The sequence below is a fragment of the Stegostoma tigrinum genome, chromosome 5 (assembly GCF_030684315.1).
Source record: "Stegostoma tigrinum isolate sSteTig4 chromosome 5, sSteTig4.hap1, whole genome shotgun sequence".
NCBI classification, from domain to species: Eukaryota; Metazoa; Chordata; class Chondrichthyes; order Orectolobiformes; family Stegostomatidae; genus Stegostoma; species Stegostoma tigrinum.
The window spans coordinates 65,517,660-65,539,260 of record NC_081358.1 but is presented as its reverse complement, the minus strand read 5'-3'; the positions used below and the strand labels follow the sequence as shown (position 1 = coordinate 65,539,260).

The following is a 21,601-nucleotide window of genomic DNA, read 5'->3' as shown; positions in this document are numbered from 1 at the left end:
ATTTATAAAAATGACAAACAGCAGTGGACCCAACACCGACCCTTGCGGCACACCACTAGTAACTGGTCTCCAGGATGAACATTTCCCATCGACTATCACCCTCTGTCTTCTTTCAGCAAGCCAATTTCCGATCCAAACTGCTATATCTCCCACAATTCCATTCCTCTGCATTTTGTACAATAGCCTACTGTGGGGAACCTTATCGAATTGCCTTGCTGAAATCCATATACACCACACCAACTGGTTTACTCTCATCTACCTGTTGTTAACTAGTTGCTAACATGCCATAAGCTCCACATTGTTAACTACAGGGTCCTTGTCTAGTTAGACAACTACGTGGTCTTCCTCTATCAAACTTTCCGAAGCACATCCCGTAATTTCCTAGAAGTGAAGAGTGGTGGCAGCAACCTACATCATAGTGAATTCTTACTTCAATCCAACAAAATACCCAGCAGTCTGGATTTGTTTTATCTGCTCCTATAACAGTTGACAACATGCAAGAGTTCAACATTTCAGCACACTGACACAATTTGTAAGGTGAAATACTACTGTCAGTATGTTATGATCTGCATGCTGCCCTACATATTAACTTGTAACATATACCATAAAGACAGGGTTCTTATTGAGACAAATGTCTGGAAGCTTACTAACAATACTATTTACAGTACTTTAATACTTGCTTATAGGCAGAGTTCTTTGAACACTGATCATTACTGTATGCTACTTGCATGAGTGACTGAGTGAACACACACAAGTGCTGGATGAACACAGCAGGCCAAGCAGCAAAGCTGAAGTATCGGGCCTAGTCCCTTCATCAGAACATCCACAAGTGACTCCATTGTGCTAACAGTGACTGAAAGCAAGACATATACTTAATACTAGAACTTCACACTTAAAAGCTTAAAAGCTAAGCAGCCTATATGGTGTGAAAACTATGCAATAACACAAAAAGCCCTTCAGAGCAAAGCCTTATAGCAGTTGCCCATAAGGACGAAAATGCCAATGAATAGTAAAAGCAGTTCAAAACACCTGGTAAGAGACATGCTGCAACAGAGAAATTAGCAACTCCCTACAGAAAAAGAATTGGCAACTCCAAAGTAGATATCGGTTGAATTATGAGGCAAAGGTGTGTGACAGTGATTTCATGTTTACAGCAGGGAGCAAACTGACATCACAAGTTAAGACACAAAAAACTTGTAGATGCTGGAATCCAAGGTAGACAAATAGGAGGCTGGAAGAACACAGCAAGCCAGGCAGCATCCAGAGAAAAGGAGTAGTCGATCTTTCAGGTATAACTGAGATGTACAAAATGATCAGAGATATAGATAGAGTAGACAGTCAGAGACATTTTCCTAGGGTGGAAATGGCTTTATGAAGTGATATAGTTTTAAAGTGAAAGTTGGTAGATATCGAGGACAATGTCAGAGTTCTTTACTCAGAGAGTGGTCGGGGCATGGAATGCATTGCTGGAAGGGGTAGTGGAGTCTGCCTCATTAAGGACATTTAAGCAGCTATTAGATAGGCATATGGATGATTGTATGAAGTAGTGGTGGATGTTAGACAGACCTTAGGTTTAGGGTAAAAGTTTGGCACAACATCATGTGCCGAAGGGCCTGTACTGTGCTGTACTGTTCTATGTTCTAACCCTTCTTCAGAGGTTCTCTGACAAACTGCCAGAGGAAGTGGTGGGCACAGGTACAGTTACACTGTTTAAAAGACATTTGGATAAGCACATGAACAGGAAAGGTTTGGAGGGATATGGGACAAATGCAGGCAGGTGGAACTAGTTTAGTTTGGGAACATGGTTGTGTGGACTAGTTGGACTGAAGGTTCTATTGCCATGCTGTATGACTCTCTTGCTCCTTATTCATACTATGCAAAAGGCAGTGCTTTCTTCAGAATACCCATGGTAAAGGCAGGAATAAACCAGGCAATGGACAGAGAGTTCTGAGCTCATTATCATCAATTATTTCACCCAAGGGTTAGATGTTTGGAATCTGCACAACACAATTATGGATACAGTTATCAGAGCTTTACGTAAGATATTTGCAGTGCACATTATACCTAATGTGGTTATTTTTAATAGAATAGAAGCCCTACAGTGTGGAGGCAGGCTATTTGGCCCTTTGAGTCTGCATGGGCACTCTGAAGAGAAGCCCACCTAGATCCACATCCCCTAAACCAACCCTGTAAACCTACATTTCCCATGGCGAATCCACCTACTCACTATGGGCAATTTAGCATAGCCAATCCATCTTACCTGCACATTTTTGGACTATGCAAGAAAACAGGAGCATCTGGGAGAAACTCACGCAGACATGGGGAGATTGTGTGGAATTTGCACTGTCAAGCCCAGGAATCAAGCCCAGGTCCCTGGCACCATGGGGCAGCAGTACTGAGCCACCATGCCATACTACAAAGACTTCACTAATAATGCTTCAGCCGATTTGCAGCAAGTTCTGGATTTGAACTTGTGACAAGCTAGCTAAGATATCCACAACCAAATGGATAGGCCAAGTATGGGGTCAATTTGTAGGATATTATTAACTTCTATATGGCACTGCCAAACTATAGATTCATTGCACTCCCCTGTGGTCCAGCATTAGAAAATGGGCAGAATGGGCAGAAAGTTGAAGACTCAGCCTGCTATTATACCACATTTACACCAAAAGATCTAGTGAGCCATAAATTAGGAGCAGACCTATCATTTTCAGTGGACCACATACAACATTAGACATGCTTGTACAAACAGTCACAGGACACAGGCAGCTATTGTGGATCAAGGATTTGAATAGAAGGTATATGCTCATTGCAGGAGTTGCAGGCCAGCAGAGATGGCATATTGCTTGTCTTGATGAAGGGGCCATGCTAAGGAACCATAGGAATCTTATCCCATCAATGCTTAATTATTTCCCAGTGATTAGCTCGGACAAACACAAAGGGGAACTTGATAATGGGAAAAAGACCTTGGCAATTCACCTTATCCATACCTCTAATAGTTTCATAAACTCTGTAAGGTCACCCCTCAGCCTCCTCGGAAAAAAAAGTCCCAGCCAATCTAGCCTCCCGTTATAACTCAAATCCTCCAGTCTCAATAATATCTTTGTAAAACGTTTTTGCACCCTTTCTAGCTTAATAACATCCTTGCAGGGCAACCAGAATTGTACACAGAACTCCAAATGCGGCCTTACCAATGTTTGCATTGTCACAACATGACGTTCCAACTCCTATACACAATGCTTGATAAAGGCATGAATGTCAAATGCCTTCTTCACCACCCTGTCTGCCTGTGATGCCACTTTCAAGGAACTATGTACCTGAACCCGCAGGTATCTCTGTTCAACAACATTCCCAGGGCTTTACCATCAGCTGTATAAGTCTGCCTTGGTTTGTTTTACCGTAATGCAATACCTCACATTTATCCAAATGAAACTCCATGTGCCATTCCTCAGCTCCCGGCCCAGGTGGTCAAGATCCAGTTAGTACTCTTGGATAACATTCTTCAGTACTTTCATATCACAAATTTTGATGTAATCTGCAAACTCAGTAACCCTGCCTCCTATATTCTCATCCAAATCATTTACATAAATGATGAATAACAGTGGACCCAGTTCCGATCCTTGTGGCACATCGCTGGTTACAGGCTTTCAGAACAACAACCCTCTACCAGCATCCTCTGTCTCCTACCGTTCAAGCCAATTTTGATTCCAATTGGCTAGCTCTTCCTAGATCCCATGTGATCTAACCTTACTACCCAGTCTACCAAACGGGAACTTGCTGAAGTCCTTGCTAAAGCCCATGTAGACAATGTCTACTGCTTTGTGCTCATCTATCTTCTTGGTCACCTCTTGAAAAAAAATCTCAATTAAGTTTGCAAGACACAATTTCCCAAACAAATCTTTCCTTGTTTTTCCAAATGTATGTAGATCCTGTCTCTCAGAATCCCCTCTAACAATCTACCCATCATTGACGTCAGGGTCACCAGTCTGTAATTTCCTGGCTTTTCCTTGCAGCCTTTATTAAATAGTAATGCATATTAGCCATCCTCCAGTTGTTTTGGCACCATACCAGTGGTTGCCAATGACAAATTATCTCAATCATGAGCCCCAAAGTTACTTTCTTATCTTCCCACAATTTCCTGGGATACATTTGATCAGGTCCCAGCGATTTATCTATTTTTGTGTGTTCTAAGGCTCCAGCATATCCTCTTCACGATTAATTTTCCTGAATAGCTTCCATGTCTTTCTCCACTGAGAAAAATAGGCAAAATATTCATTTAAGATCTCACCTATCTCCTGTGGTTCCACACATAGATAACCATGTTGATCTTTAAGGGGCCCTATTCATAGCTACTCTTTTTCCCTTAATATAATCTCTTGGTATTCTCCTTTACATACTTCATGTCCCCTTCTAGCTCCCCCGATTTCCCTCTTAAAATGTACTCCTTCACCCTCTATATCCTCAAAGGATTCATTTGATTCCAGATGCCTACACCTGACATATGCCACTTTCTTTCTCTTGACCAGAGCCTCAATATCTCTAGTCATCCAACGTCCTGTACTCTTGCCAACATTGCCCTTCATATCAGCAGGACATGCTGGCTCTGAACTCTTGTTATCTCGCTTTTCAAAGCCTCAAATTTACCAGATGTTCTTTTATTGGCGAACAGCCTCCCCCTATCAACTTCTGAAAGTTCCCGTCTGATACATCAAAATTGGCCTTTACCCAAATTAGAACTTTAACCTCTGCATTAGGCTTATCCTTTTCCACAGCTACTTTAGAAGTGGCAGAATTATGGTACCTGGTCCCAAAGTACGCCTCCACTAACATCTCAGTCACTTGCCCTGCCTGCTTTCCCAAGAGGTGTCAAGTTTTGCCCCTTCTCTCATAGAGCCATCTGATTTTTGATTTGATTTACTGTAGTCACATCAATCTAAGTACAGTGAAAAGCTTTGTTTTGCAAGCAGTACAGGCAGATATGGCAAACAAGAACATACAGACATTGATTGAGAAAGTTTTCTTTAACATACTTAAATTCCTCCCCATCCAGGCCCTTAACACTATGGCAGTCTAGTCTATGTTTGAAAAGTTAAAAATCCCCTACTATTACAACCCTACTATTCTTACAATTGTCTGCGATCTCCCTATATACATGCTCCTCAGTTTCCCACTGACTATTGGGGCAACTACAGTACAAGTTTAACTTTCATCACAGGTTCCATGGCAGGTTTCCAATATACTAAGGTGTCACGCATTGTGTATACCCATCATTGCTCTGCTGTTGTCTGGTTCACTAAAATTCCCATCTAAACTCTGTGCAGCAGCACTCGTGATCCCTCAATCTCCTAAACTGGCAACAGATGTGTAACATCTGTTTGACAGCAGCATTCTCAGAATTGGTTCCTCACTATGGGTAGATCACTCCTCTAATTTATCCTTTAGCATGTGTGCAGAGTCAAAGGTTAGGTTTTACCAAATCTCCAAGGACTGGAGTGGGAATTCAGAGCAGAATGTTCATAAAATAATGAAGGAAAGTGGGGGAGATAGTGGATGTATTTAATTGGCCATCATCTTTGTACTTGCATTGCATTGTATCAGCAGCAGGCAGGTGGAGCATGTTGCCCCGCTTGCAGGCTAAGTAAACAACCTAGTGGCCAACTAGGGCTTTTTTCCTCCTGTTCTGCTGACATGTCATCAGTGATAGGGGAATCCTCTGACCCAGTCTTCCCGTGGGTTTGGTGGGGGACCCCAGGCATTCTGTGTCCAAAAAGTCCCCAGGAGAACGTGAAGAGGAGAAGAAAACACAAAGATCTCTTTAATGGCTTCAAACCTATCATTTGTCATATAAAATTTTCATTAAAGACTGCAGTACCATTGTATCAATAATTGTTTATTCGATGAAATAATATCTTTTAGAATGAAGCAAAATAAATAATTTCAATCTAATTAAAAGAGTCTACTAATAGAAATGAGTTTTATTTATTATCAGCAATTGTACTTTGTTTATATTCAATCAAGGTCTTTGTTTGCTCGTTAGCCACTGGAGAGGTCCCAGAGATCTGGCAATGTTGTTCCTCTATTCAAGAATAGAAACAGGGATAATCCAGGAAATTGGAAACCGGATGAGTCTCACATTAGTGAAGCTATTGGTGAGAATTCTTAGGGATGGAATTTACACACATTTGGAAAAGTATGGCCTAATTAGGGACAGTCTTCATGGCTTTGTGCAGGGCAGGTTATGTCTTACTAACTTGATTTAATTTTTCGAGGAGGTGAGAAAGATGATTGATGAGGGTAAAGCAGAGGATGTTGTCTACATGGATTTTAATAAGACTTTGAGCAAGGCACCTCATAGTTGGCTCATCGGGAAGATTAAGACGCATGGGATGCATGGTGACTTGGCTGCATGGATTCAGAATTGACTTGTCCTTAGAAGGTAGAGGGTAGTGGTGAAAGGTTGTGGTGTTCTGCAGGACTCTGTACTGGGAGCCCTGCTGTAAGTTTGCAGATGATACAAGTAAATCAGTGGAGTTGTGGATAGTGTAGAAGGATACAGCAGGATACAGATCAGTTGCAGGTATGGGCAGAGAAACGGCAGATGGACTTTAATCCACGGAAGTGTGAGATGCTGCACTTCAGGAGATCACGTGTTAGGGAAAAGTATAGAGTTAATGTCCGGACCCTGAACAGCAATGATGTACAGAGGGATCTTGGACATACGGCATGCTTGCCTTTACTGGTCATGGATTCGAATACAACACTTCAGGATGTCATGAAACAGATTGATAAGATTTTGGTTAGGCCACATTTAGAGCATTGTGTTCAATTCTGGAACATTACAGGAAGGAAGTGGTGGCTTTGGGGAGGGTGCAGAAGAGGTTTACCAGGATGTTGCCAAGATTAGAGGGTATGAGCTATAAGGAGAGGCTAGAAAAACTCAGGTTGTCCCACTGCTAAACACCATTTTTGTCTAAATACTCATTTGATGCTCTCTTGAATGAGAAATTTGTTAAACCAAAAGTAATTTGTCGGCTAAAAAAAATTTTACATTGTGGCACAGTGGTAATGTCCCTACCTCTAGGCCAGAAGATTCTGGCTTAAATCCCATCTACTTTAGATATGTCATAACATGAACAGACAGGTTAAAAATAATTTTGCAATTAACCTCCAGTCACTATATTCTGCTGGAGAAATCACCCTTGATTTAGTGTGTCATTCAAAATAGGCAAAGCGAAAACTGTTCACCTGATTGATACTTTGAATCTGTCTTGCATTATCTGGCATATTCTGCATAGTAACTACAGTATCCCAACTCCTGCCATCACAATCAGCCCTTAAGCCTTTTGGGAATTTGGCAAGTGAACTCACGAAATTCATTCTTTTTTCAAGAGACATCAGAAAGCAGAGAACCACAGTCACTCGCAAATAGGGCGCATAACGTACCCAAATGAAACATAATTTTGGTTGCACTCAATAGTCAAGAAAAGTAAAGGAGCTTTCACAGTATGATATGTGGAGCATGCACAAAAGAAGTGTAAGAAAACAATTGAGTTTTATGCCGTGTGCCTCTATGGTTTCAGGATTGTATTGAATAGTGTATCAGCAAAGTTCTGAGACATCCGGCTCCAAATGAAACCTGCTGGAGTGTGATATTTGCAATGAATTGGAGTAAGACTTACACAGACCTCAATGTCATCAAGAATAGCCTAACAGCTGCCACCATGAAACCTGCAACTGAGTTATAATTGATCTTTTAAAAAAAAGACAAATGCTGAGGAGCTTCTTGAAATGGATACAATTTGAAGCACTTTTTGGATGGATTTTAACACTGATGTCCTCTGAGTAATAATCCCAAAAATTGGCATTTATTTGAATCAAAACCAGAGATACTATTAATGTACAAATTAGTGATATGGTGCCGTATTGCTTTATACTTCTATAGCTCTATGCTCATTCTTGAGGATTCACCCAAAAATAGTTACCCTTGGCACCATGAAGTCAAATCATGTTGCCGTAGTAAAACACATCATTAGCTACTGATGGTCAAAAATCATGTTAGGCTGTGAGCACACGAGAAAGGTCTTCAGAAATTGGTCATCATCCAAAGCTAATATGTACGGATCAAACTTGCCAGCAGAAACTCAAAAAGTCATCTTGCTGACAAGTTGTGACAGTAGCATTCCGCTCTTTAGCTGAAATGCTTGGGAACATTTCCTTGGTTCTTCCTCCTTGTCTTTGGCCAATCTTCGATCTGAAGAAGACAGCTCCCTGATGAGGGCTGCAACAAAAGAAGGCTGTCTGACAAGGACCACTCTCTACCTTTGAGCATTTGCCGATATATCCTACTTCTAGGAGCTGCTGGCTTATCTCTGTCAATCAACTGTCTGAATCCTTCTGGCTAATGATCACAGGCCAGCTACTCATGATGTCAGAATGTTCTTTGTCTTGTTAGTCACATCCATTTAAATGTTAATTTTCATTTCTTTTAAGACCAAAATATCATGCTTTCCCAAACACTGTATTAATAAGAGTGTGGTGCCCCAAAAGTTTTTGTTTACATTAGTAGAAGGTAACATGGTTAAATAAGGTCTCATGCGACATAGGAATACTGAAAATAGAATTTTTTAAAAAATCAGTTTTAAAGTGGTCTCCAATTTCCAATAAAGAAGCAGCAATACATAGGCTTTCTGCACAGCCACTTTTCCACGATGAAGAGTTGAGTTGAGATAATTGAGGACAAAACTGAAGCTGTTAGGTGAAGACAGAGGGCTATTACAGGGGAAAATCTCTTCAGAGCTAATTGATCGCTGCTGCATTCATGACTAAACATATCATAGACTTTTCTGCCTCATAGTAAGATTATTAGAACACAACCTACCATAAGGGTGTGATCCGAATTTTTCTTTTGATTAATTGGCTGTAATTAACAACATTTTGGAGAAATGGCCAGTCGACGTCTGTGAAACAATTTTGCATGCGCTCTTGATGTACGTCTTGAAAAGTGATCATATACATCTTCTTTTAACTGGGCTGGCTGCCAATGTTAAAAATGGTGTTTGCTGTGATTATTTAATTGAATTATTTTGAATCACGATGAATGTGATGTCACTACAAAAATAATGACAAGAAAACAATTTATTGAATGTTTCACATATGTGAGAAAGAGGGCTGCTTAACAGGGAGCTAACAGCAACCAAGCATGGTGTAAGGGAAGATACCAGTGATGGGCACAACACAGAAAAGAGGCAGCCCTAGGGGTCATGATCACGTTAAAACATACTTGCATGCTACAAGAAGTACGCCAATTGTATATATTAAAATTAAAGACATCACTACAAATAAAAGATTTTCAACATATTTCATTTTCAGGGGTCATGGCCCTCCTTTATCAATGATAGCCGTCTCTTCAATAAGGCGTTGATAAGGTTCCCCATGGCAGGCTGATGGAGAAAGTGAAGTCACATGGGGTCCAGGGTGTGCGAGCTAGATGGATAAAAAACTGGCTAGGCAACAGGAGACAGAGAGTACTAGTAGAAGGGAGTTTCTCAAATTGGAGACCTGTGACCAGTGGTGTTCCACAGGGATCTGTGCTGGGACCACTGTTGTTTGTGATATATGTAAATGATTTGGAGGAAGGTGTAGGTGGTCTGATCAGCAAGTTTACAGATGACACTAAGATTGGTGGAGTAGCAGATAGTGAAGGGGACTGTCAGAGATTACAGCAGAATATTGATAGACTGGAGAGTTGGGCAGATAAATGGCAGATGGAGTTCAATCCGGGCAAATGCGATGTGATGTATTTTGGACGATCAAATTCAAGGGCAAACTATACAGTAAATGGAAAAGTCCTAGGGAAAATTGATGAACAGAGAGATCTGGGTGTTCGGGTCTATTGTTCCCTGAAGGTGACAACGCAGGTCAATAAGGTGGTCAAGAAAGCATACGGCATGCTTTCCTTCATTGGACGGGGTGTTGAATACAAGATTTGGCAGGTCATGTTGCAGTTGTATAGGACTTTGGTTCGGCCACATTTGGAGTACTGTGTACAGTTCCGGTAGCCACATTACCAAAAGGATGTGGATGCTTTGGAGAGGGTGCAGAGGAGGTTCACCAGGATGTTGCCTGGTATGGAGGGTGCTAGCTATGAAGAGAGGTTGAGTAGATTAGGATTATATTCACTAGAAAGACGGAGATTGAGGGGGGACCTGATTGAGGTCTACAAAATCATGAGGGGTATAGACAGGGTGAATAGCAAAATGCTTTTTCCCCCCAGAGTGGGGGAGTCAATTACTAGGGGCCATGAGTTCAAAGTGAGAGGAGGAATGTTTAGGGGAGATATGCATGGAAAGTTCTTTACACAGAGGGTGATGGGTGCCTGGAACGCATTGCCAGCAGAAGTGGTAGACGCAGACACGTTAGCGTCTTTTAAAATATATTTGGACAGGTACATGGATGGGCAGGGAGCAAATGGACACAGACCGTTTGAAAATAGATGACAGGTTAGACAGAGGATCTTGATCAGCGCAGGCTTGGATGGCCGAAGGGCCTGTTCCTGTGCTGTAATTTTCTTTGTTCTTTGTTCTTGTTCTTCCCTATCACAGATATCTCTCTCTCCCCATCACCCATTACAGTCTCCCTCCCTTGACAGAATCACAGAATCCCTACATTGAGAAAAGAGGTCATTTGGCCCATTGAATCTGCACTGATGCTTTGTAGAGCTCCCAGCATACCTGTGTAACCCCACATTTACCATGGCTAGTCCACCTAGCTTGCACATCCTATGCACTGTAGGGCAATTTAGCATGGACAGTCCCCCTTAACCTGAATATGCTGGATCATGTGAGGAAATTGGAACACCCAGCAGAAACCTGTGCAGACACAAAGAGAACGTGCAAAATCCACACCCAAGTCATCCAAGGCTGGATTCAAAACAGAGTCCCTGGATGCTGACCACTGATCCACCATACCATCTCTCAGCCATCTCAAGAGAGAGATGACGGTGAGGGGAATAACGATGGAAATGAGGGAGATGACGATGTGAGGTGGGGGCAGGTAATCTGTGTGAGGGAGATGGTGTTACGGCCCGAGGAGAAAGGAGACAGAAGCAAGATGGAGATGGTGATAGGCAAGCGAAGCAGTCATGGAGTGGAGGGAGACTGTAATGGGTGATGGGGAGAGAGAGATATCTGTGATAGGGAAGAGACGGCTGTAATGGGTAAAGGAGAGCCATGATCCCTGAAAATAAAACATGTTGAAAATCTTTTATTTGTAGTGATGTCTTTAATTTTGAAGCATACAATTGGTGTTTATCTTGTAGCATGCAAGTATGTTTTAATGTGATCATCATTGTGCTGGAAACACAACAGCCGGGTTACAATACTGTAAGGGAAAGAAATGAGCAGAGAATAAAAGGCCAGCACACTTACCATACTTTTAGACAAGGTGAACAATGAGTCATAGGATAACATAGCATGGAAACAAGCCCTTCAACCCAAAGGAGGACAAACAGAGAGGACTCAATATCGATTGAGAAACATGATCAAGAGGCAGTTAGTGCTATGTGAAGATGCTGTGAAACTTGAAAGGGTTCAGAAAAAAATTTTCAAGAATGTTGCCAGGGCTGGAGGGTTTGAGCTATAGGGAGAGTTGAATAGGCTGGGGCTATTTTCCCTGGAGCGTCAAAGTCTGAGGGGTGACCTAATAGAGGTTTATAAAATCATGACGGGCATAGATATGGTAAGTGGGCAAGGTTCTTCCCCAGGTGGGGGAGTCCAAAACTAGGCGGCGTAGGTTTATGAGAGGAGAGATTTAAAAAGGGCTTGAAGGGCAACTTTTTATCATACAGAGTGTAGTGTGTGTATGGAATGAGTTGCAAGAGGAAGTGGAGGAGTCTGGTACAATTACAACATTTAAAAGATATCTGGATGGGTTTACGAGGTTTAGAGAGATATGGGCCAAATGCTGGCAAATGGAACTAGATTTATTTAGGATATCTGGTCGATATAAGCAAGTTGGGCCAAAGGGTCTGTTTCCATGCTGTACATCTCTATGATTCTAGGGATAGTAAGTAGTGCACTTGGTTTCTTTTCCAACATCATGGGACCTGCAGGATGGACATGAAATGGCTAACAGACCTGTAGTCTTAGGACACCATTACATTAAGCAGATTTTTTAAAAAATTAATCAATATAATTCAATGATAACATAGTAGATGATAAGTAGAAGCTTGGTCAAGAAGGCTAACTAGCTTCTCTCTTCATTGTCCTTACGTGAAAACCACAGCTGAACATGAACTATCCGATGTGTAATCGGACTGGGCAGTCAGATATGTGAGAACCTGAGATTATGGCTGCATGATGACTATTTATGATTCTTTATTGATATCTGAACCACCAATTAGTGTATCCAGGAATATAGGAAGTGTGTGCACAATGCGGTTCATTTACAATAGCCACACATAAGGAGAAATGAAGAAAACCCGAATGAGACCACATTGGGTGATCACCTATGAACACACATAATTCCATTTCAATATTATTCAACATCCTGGTACAAGTTCAATTCTCTGCTTTTTCTTTAGTAGTTCTGCACTCTGAATACAATGGATTTTGGCTTGGGTTAACTTTCTTAGCAACATAAACGACAGGAAATGGCTGGCATCATAGCATCACCACTGGACATCTGTTAGTCTACGAACAGCACTAACAGAGATGTTTGCAGAAATCTCTTAATAAACTATGAATTTGGGAAAATTGTGTCTTATTAACAGCTTTCCACAGAGAGAGATCTGCAAAGATTATTCAGTTTCCACAATTCATGGATGTTTCACCCACATACCTAAGTGGCTTCCAGTGGAGAGGAATGAACTGATCTGAATATATCAGCTAGGGAACTGTGGAAACCATGCAAATGTGACAGCCATTTCTTTGTGCAAATGCATATAATATATGCAGTGAAGGCTCTCTGTTTTTAGTACACATGGCAATTGGAAAAAAATTAGCCAAGAGAAAGTAGCTTTTCAAGGAGTTGACTAACTGCGTACTTTAGGGTAGAAGAGTTGGCATAGAGGTTTTTGTTTTTGGCTGGAAGACTAATGTCCAATAGAGTTTCACATGGTTCAGTAGAGTAGTTGTTTGTCTCCTGGTATAGAAGAGTCTAGAACCAGAGAGCATCATATCAGAATAAGGGTTCACCCATCAAATAGAGATTAAGAGAGATTTATGCTTTCAAAGTGTAGTGAATCTGTGAAATTGCTTACCACGGAGAGCTCAACTATCTAGGTCATTAACAACATTCAAGGCTGAGACATACAGGTCTTTAATTAGTAAGAGAAACAATATAAAGCAACGAAATGTGGATGCTGGAAATCTGAAACAAAAATAGAAACTGATAGCAAAATTCAGCAGGTCTGACAGCATCATCTGTGGGAAGAAAACAGAGAAAATGCTTTACGTCTAGTGACATTCCATCAGAATCCTGTTACTATTATCCCAATTCTTTTGGAGAGTCACTGGGCTTGAAATGTTAACTCTGCTTTCTTCCCACTGATCTCAGCCAGACATGATGGGCTGAACAACATACTTCTGCTCCAATATCTAATGGTCTATAGCATTAAATATGAGAGCAAGAAGGTTACAAGGGAATTGTTCAAAATATTGTTTAAGCCACCAGGGGAACTGCATGCAGTTTTGATCACCACACTGTCTGAAGAATATAATAGCACTACAGACGCTGCACAGGAGATTCAACAGGATATTGCTAGGGCTGGAACAAATTAGCAACCTTGAAAGACTGCGTAGGTTGTGGTTGTCTTGCATGGGCAGAGAGGGCCCAGTGAGGGACTGACAAAATTCATTGCTGCTTCACAACAGTTGACAAGCTTTTAAATGAAGACTTGAAATGCCACAGTGATCTAGGTATGGACCAAGCACCCGTACAGCAAAAAAGAGATGAGAAAAAGACACAAATACCTGTGGACAAGATAGGATGAAAGGCTAGTTCTGTGCTGTTACATCTCTATTATTTGAACAGCATTTACTTTGGCACCTACAATGTCCTGTCAAACAGCTATGGATGTGCACCCAACAGACTGAGTTACTAATATCTCTGGGACAATCTAGATGAAGTATTCAAGAAAATTTATTTGGAGCCCCATTATGTTTTGCTCCACTGTGGAGACAATGATGGATTTGAGAGATAACCTGTCCTGAACATGCCTAATACGAATGCATCAATAGTTCCCAGTGCTACCTCTGAAAGTAAGACAATTTGTGAAGGAAAACATAAACATACTTACCACTTCTTGGTTGCCTAGTTCAGTTGAGTTTGCAGACTGCTGATGTAGTGTGGCCAGAGGAGGCATATAACGACACATGGTACATAACCAGACTTCCTGATGAGGTCTGCCTCCAGCTGGTGGCAGGTGAATATCTTTCTCCATGAAACCCAGGTTGCCCAGACAGGCTGCAAGGGGAACACAACACAAAGATGTTGATCACAAGTAAATCACCAAGTCTTCTCTTCAGCTATACTTACATATACTAGCCTTACATCTTTTCCTAAATAAGATTGAAACTGACATGGGGAAAACACAATACAAAGGTTGGGAATACTGTAAATGTGGAAAGCTCCAGTTGGAGAACTAGAACAGGCAGAAGTTGAGAGGAGGAACAGAAGGCCCTCTAAATCATAAAAAACATATTTTCATGCTATGTTGCATCAGTATCTGAAACCATGAACAGGATTCACTAAATGCATGTTTATAGCTTGGTCCATTATAGTCTAAGATGGCAGAATTTCTCCTGCTCTTACCTAATACTTGCCAATAATCTCACTTCAAAGAATGCAATCAGATTTGGTTTGGAAAAGTAATTCTAACCTCCTTTTGCAGCCAGCTAAAATGTCAACAAAGACATTTACTGTCTGCAATACCCCTATTCCCATCTCCCTTTGCCATGTTCACCGAAGGCAGATTTCACTACATTGAGCAATTGTATGCCAATTCACTGAGGGGTCAGCAGCAAAGGTTCAGCCAGTGATGCCTCTGTATCCACCAACTCCTCGAGTATCCTCTCTGTTCTTGCTGCTTCTCAGTTGTCCTCTTCATTCCTCAGGCATCATCTCAATTATACAGTGCTCCTTGAACATCGTCTTCATTCCTAGGTTTTCCTCCAGTATCCTCAGTTCCCTCACTTCTCTTCAGGCATCATTTCAGTTCCTTGCTACTCATCAGGTGTGGTCTCCATTTCTCATTGCTACTTAGGTGTCTTCTACTTTCCTTGCTCATCCTTGTTGGTCCTTGGATGTCCTCTCCATTCCTCCAGCATCTTCTCTATTCCTCGCTCCTCTGCTAATGGTCTCTCCATTCCTGTTCTTTTCAACCCTCACTACTCTCTGATCTTCCACTTCATTCCTGATTCATCCTCCAGTGCCTTCTCCATTCCCTTGCTGCTTTTCAGGCATCCTCGTCATTGCCTCACTGCTCCTCGAGGGTCCTTGCAGTTCCCTCACTACTCTTTGGCATTCACTCTATTCCCTCACTGCTCCTCAACAGGACACTTCATTCATCACTCTCTCTCCAGTGTCCTCTCCATTTCCTTATTGCTCCTTTGGCATTCTCTTCATTCCTTCACTGCTCCTCGGGCATCCCACTCATGACTCAACTGTCCTTGCAGCTCTGATGCTTCTCCTGGGGCATCCTTCCATTCTTGACTCTTCCTTCAGCATTCTTTCCATTCCCCCACTGCTCCTCAGGCATTCATTCCATCCCCTCACTATTCCTTGGCTATTCTCTCCATTCCCTTGCTGACTTTTCTTTAATCATTCACAGGATGACAATGTAGCCAGCTTAGGCCAGCACGTCTTGCTCAGAGGGGAGTTAACAGTCAACTGCATCACTGTGGGTCAGGAGTCACATGTAAAGATGCCAGAATTCCTCTCATTACCCTAAATAGCATTAGTGAACCAGATGAGTCTTTGCCTATAATTGGCAATGGGTTCATGGTCATCTTATATCCAGATTTTTATTGAATTCAAATTCTACCATCTGCCGTGGCAGGATTCGAACTAAGGTCCCAATAACATGACCTAGGTCTCAGGATTAACAGTCCAGTGATAATATCACCAGGCTGTCGCCTCCCCGAGAAAGCTCTCAGTCATCCTTTCTGTATCTTGTTGATCCTAGGTTTTCTTTGCAGCTCTCTCACTGTTCCACAAGTGACTCCTCCTTCCCTCACCCATCCTGTTGACTCCTTGCTGCTCCTGCAGCATCCTCTCTATTCTTCACTGTTCCATAGATGTCTTCTCATTTGCCTATTTCTCCATTAAAGTTCTTACATAGACAACAGCAGTGAGGCAAAGTTCCTTGCTTTCCTTGGGCATCCCCTCAGTCCATCATTTTGCCTCAAGCGTCCTCTCATTCCTTCATTGTTCCATTATCATCCTTCCCATTCCTCAATCTTCCTCGGGCGTCCTGTTCCTGTTTCTGTTCCTCATTGTCTCATTGATCCTTGGTCATCCTGTCATTCTGTACCTGCTCCTCGGTCATTCTGATTCTCTTGCTACTCCTCAGGTGTCCTCTTTGCTCCTTGTTGCTCAACAGGAGTCCTCTTCAAGCCACACACCTTCTCTGGTGTCTTCTCTCTATGCTCGGTTTTCCTCCATTGTCCTTGTCATTCCTCATTGATCCACATGAGACCTCTCCATTCCTTGCCGCTTCTCATTTCCTTGTTGCTCTTTGGGCATTCTCATTGTTCCTCACTGCTTCTTAAGTGTTCTTGTTTCTTGCATTTCCTCTCATTCCCTTGCTGTTTCTTTGACCTCCTTCGTGTTCCTCACTGTTTATTGGGCATCTTCTCATTCCCTTGCTTTTCTTCAAGAGTCCTTTCGTTGTCTGTCTGTCTTCTCTTTCCCTATCTGCTCTTTGGTTGTCCTTGAATTCCCTCATTGCTTGCTCCTCCTTAGATGTCCTCTCCATTCCGTACTGTTCTTCTGGAGTCCTCCTTATTCCATGCTACCAACCGGTCAACCTTTCATTCCCTTGCTATTCCTCTACTGTCCTCTTTGTTCCTTGTTGCATCACAAGAGGTTACTCCATTCCTTGGTCCTTGTCCAATGTCTCCTCTGCTCTTCAGTCATTGTCTCTGCCCCTCTCTGTTTCTCAGATATTCTCCTTATTCCTTACTGATCTTTGGCATCATCTTCATTCCTTTCTCCCAAATCCTCTCATTTCCTTGCTATACTTGGCATCTTTTTGATTGTTCACTGTTCATTCGGCCTCTTCTTATTCCCTTGCTTCTCCTCAACAGTCCTCAGATTGACTTGTTGGTCCGCTGTTGGTCTCGCATGGCCTTGCTGGTCCTCAGTCATCCTTACCATTCATCACTGTTCCAAAATGACTCCCCTTTAACCCATGCTTTTCCTGCAGTGTTCTTTTGCTATCGGACTTTGGTTCAACCACATTTGGAATACTACGTACAGTTCGAGTCGCCACATTATCAAAAGAAAGTGGAGGCTTTGGAGTGGGTGCAGAGGAGGTTGACCAGGATGTTGCCCGGTATGGAGGGCGTGAGCTATGAAGAGAAGTTGAGTAGATTAGGATTATTTACATTAGAAAGACGGAGGTTGAAGTGGGACCTGATTGAGGTCTACAAAATCATGCGAGGTATAGACAGGATGGGTGGCAAGAAGCTTTCTCTCTAGAGTGGGTAACTCAATTACCAGGGGTCATGATTTCAAGGTGAGAGGGGAAAAGTTTAAGGGAGATATGCATGGAAAGTTCTTTACGCAGAGGGTGGTAGGTGCCTGGAACGCATTGCCTGCAGAGGTGGTACAGGCGGGCACAATAGTGTCATTTAAGATGTATCTAGACAGATACATGAATGGACAGGGAGCAGAGGGATACAGATCCTTGGAAAGTAGGTGACAGGTTTAGATAGAAGATCTGGATCGGCATAGGCTTGGAGGGCCGAAGGGCCTGTTCCTGTTCTATAATTTTCTTTGTTCTTTATTATCCTCTTCATTACTCATTGCTCTGTATGACATCTTTCCATCAACTCACTGCTCCTCAGGCATCCTCTTCATACCTTGCTGCTCCTCCAGCATCCTCTTTATTCCTCTCTTTTCTTTTGTCCTTTCTATACCCACATTGTTCCTTGATCATGCTCTTCATTACTCACTACTCCCCAAGAGACCTCTCTATTACTTGCTACTCTTCTCGCGTCATCCTCATTACATCAGTCATCATCACAATTCTTCCAAATTGAAAGTAAAGTTCCCCCGTCATTGTCCCCATTCAAAACTCCCAGGACAGTGATAGCATGGGGTGAATATACAGAGGAAAAACTCCCCCTACTCTTTAAACTCAAAGTAAAGTTCTTTCAACACTGTCCCATCAAACATTCCCTGGTCAGGAATAACAAGGGTTTAAAATACAGTGTAAGGGTTCCACCACACAACCTGAACTCAAAGGAAACTGAACATTATGCTCAACTCAACACCTTTTCTATCAACACTCCTGGCTCAGGGACAACAAAAGGTTAATTTTAGACTAAATATTCCTCAATTCTTTCAGGGCGCCCAAAAATAATTAGCGAAGTAGCCCCCGCAGCAGCACTGTATCAAAATCAAAGATCAACAAAAAGGTCGAACAGAACCTTACAGGACTAAACGGAACCTTACTAAATCAAACTGACATTGTTCAGTCCAATGAGGCTCTCCAGCCCCTGTGGCACCAGTTGGTCTCAAAAGGCCTCGAGCATCCTGGTGAGCACCATATGTAAGGGCACATGAGTGCATACACAGCACAGATGATGGTTCGTGGTTCGCGTGATGAAATGGTGGATGTGGGTACAATAACAATGTTTAAAACACATTTGAATGGATAATATGAAGAGGAAGGGTGTGGAGGGATAGGAACCAGGAGCAGGCACGTGGGACTAGTTTAGTTTGGGAGTATGTTCAGCATAGACTGGTTGGATTGAACAGTCTGTTTCCATGCTGTATGACTCTATGACTCTGTGAAGGAGGGACAGACAATCATAGAACATAGAACACTACAGCGCAGTACAGGCCCTTCAGCCCCCGATATTGTGTTGACCTGTGAAACCAATCTGAAACCCATCCAACCTACACTATTTCATTATTATCCATATGTTTATCCAATGACCATTTAAATGCCCTTAAACTTGGCGAGTCTACTACTGTTGCCAGCAGTGCATTCCACGCCCTTACTACTCCCTGAGTAAAGAACCTACCTCTGACATCTGTCCTATATCTATCACCCCTCAATTTAAAGCTATGTCCCCTCATGCTAGCCATCTCCATCCAAGGAAAAGGGCTCTCACTGTTCACCTTATCTAAACCTGTGATCATCTTGTATGCCTCTATTAGTTCACCTCTTAACCTTCTCCTCTCTAACGAAAACAGCCTCAAATCCCTCAACCTTTACTCATAAGACCTTCCCTCCATACCAGGCAACATCCTGGTAAATATCTTCTGCACCCTTTCCAACGCTTTCACATCCTTCCTATATTACGGCAATCAGAACTGTATGCAATACTCCAAATGTGGCCGCACCAGCGTTTTGTACAGCTGCAACATGACCTCATGGCTTTGAAACTCAATCCCTCTACCAATAAAATCTAACACACTGTAATGAAGGGTTTAGGCCCGAAACATCAGCTTTTGTTCTCCTGAGATGCTACTTGGCCTGCTGTGTTTATCCAGCTTCACACTTTGTTATCTAACACACTGTACGCCTTCTTAACAACTCATTCAACCTGGGTGGCAACTTTCAGGGATCTATGTACATGGACACCGAGGTCTCTCTGCTCATCCACATGACCAAAAATCTTACCGTTAGTGCGGTATTCTGTATTCCTGTTACTCCTTCCAAAGTGAATCACCTCACACTTCTCTGCATTAAACTCCATCTGCCACCTTCCAGCCCATCTCTGCAGCTTATCAATGTCCCTCTGAAACCTGCAGCACCCTTCCACCCACTATAACGAACAACAAACCCTTCACCGGTCCCCCGCTTAGACCTGTTGATGGCCACCTTGGCCAAGCCCAGGAGCAGATCCATAAGAAGGGCCTTCGACAGGTCTACACTACCCCACGCTGGGTGTCTATGATCACAAACGTGGAACAGAAGTCCAACAAAAACTCAAGAAGTGAAAGCTTCAAATAAAATAAAGAGGGGCTGCAAATGGGGACACTCGACATTAGCTTGGAACACAGTCTCTCTCGGGCCATCGAAAACAACACGTGGTCTGGAACCCGGTGAAGTGACTCAAAATACAGTTGCATGGGACTACCACATGCAGTATTCTCCACCCCAGATCCCCAATGGAAAAGGGGAATATCCCTATGTAAAATTACCTCTCCTGGGGATTTGCGCCACTGGAGGGCAAAACAGCATGCAAAGGCATGTCTGAGTGGCAGGCAGAAGAACAGAAATGGAGAGTAAGCAGCAGCAGTCCATGCAGGAAACACATCTGTGCTGCCTAAAAGGGGATGGAAAGCACCAGTCATCTTCGTATTCCCTCACTGCTCCACTGGCATCCTCTCTATTCCTCATTGTTCTGAAAGAATCCTATTCAATCATGCTCTTCCTTCTCCGACGTCCTCTCCATACCCTCACTACCCCTCAATAAATCCTCTTCTTTCCTCGTTACTCTGCAGGGGCCTCTCCATTTCTTTCTGCTCTTTGGGCATCCTCTTGCTGCTCCACAGGTGTCTTCACCATATCTCACTCTTCCTCATGTGTCCTGTCCATTCCTCTCTGCTTGTTAGATGTCTTCTAGTCAGGGTCATTGCCTTGCAGCTCTTCTGGAATCCTTCATTTCCTCACTGCTCCTTGGATATTCTCTCTGTTCCTCATTGCTTGTCTTCAATCCATGCTGTTTCTCCATGTTCTGCCCATACCCTCGCTAGTCCTCAATCATCTCCTTTGTTATTCCTTGCACCATAGGAAATGTTTCCATTCCTTGCTGCTCCTCAGGCATTGTCTCATTCCTCTGCTGCTCAAGGATGCTCTTCATTCCTCATTGCTCCTCAGGTGTCATCTTCATTTCTTGCCGATCCAATCTGTTATGATGGGATTAGGGTATCCCCTCTAATAATTAACCCCAAAGACCCAAAAAAGCTTGCCTTTCTTCTTGTAATCTAATTAAGGAGTGGTTAAAAGAAAGAAAATCCTTGATTTCCACTTTACATATCCCCGACCTCATCCTTAATTCACCCGGCACCATTAACTACATGGTCACCTCAGCTGCTCCTGCTGATGCTGTTGACATCACTTCTACTGCCAAGGCCACCGACAGCACAGCCTTCACTGACGCTACTTCTGCTGCCGATGCAGACTACATCATTTCCACTAATGCTGCTGACACATCACTACTTCCACATCTGCCCAGGTGACCATTCCCATACAAGTACTCATTCCTAAGACAGTGACCTCGCCCACTCCCAGCTCAATCTCCAACCCCAGCCTCAGCCCATGCCAGGTGTTCACTGCCCACGAAGACCTCCCCCACACTGAGGACGAATAGTCAGTCCTCAAAGGAGTCACCTTCATCCCCCCACGCCCACACATCAACAA

General features: G+C 42.8%; 1 long non-coding RNA gene across 1 annotated transcript in view; it reads right to left on the bottom strand.

The window, feature by feature from the left end:
• The window catches only part of LOC125451493 (uncharacterized), a 66,985-nt gene that overhangs the window by 34,230 nt on the left and 11,154 nt on the right, over window positions 1–21,601 (bottom strand). Inside the window, exon 4 of the long non-coding RNA XR_007247314.2 lies at window positions 14,297–14,463. This is a non-coding gene — a long non-coding RNA (uncharacterized LOC125451493). The remainder of the gene's footprint in view (window positions 1–14,296; window positions 14,464–21,601) is intronic.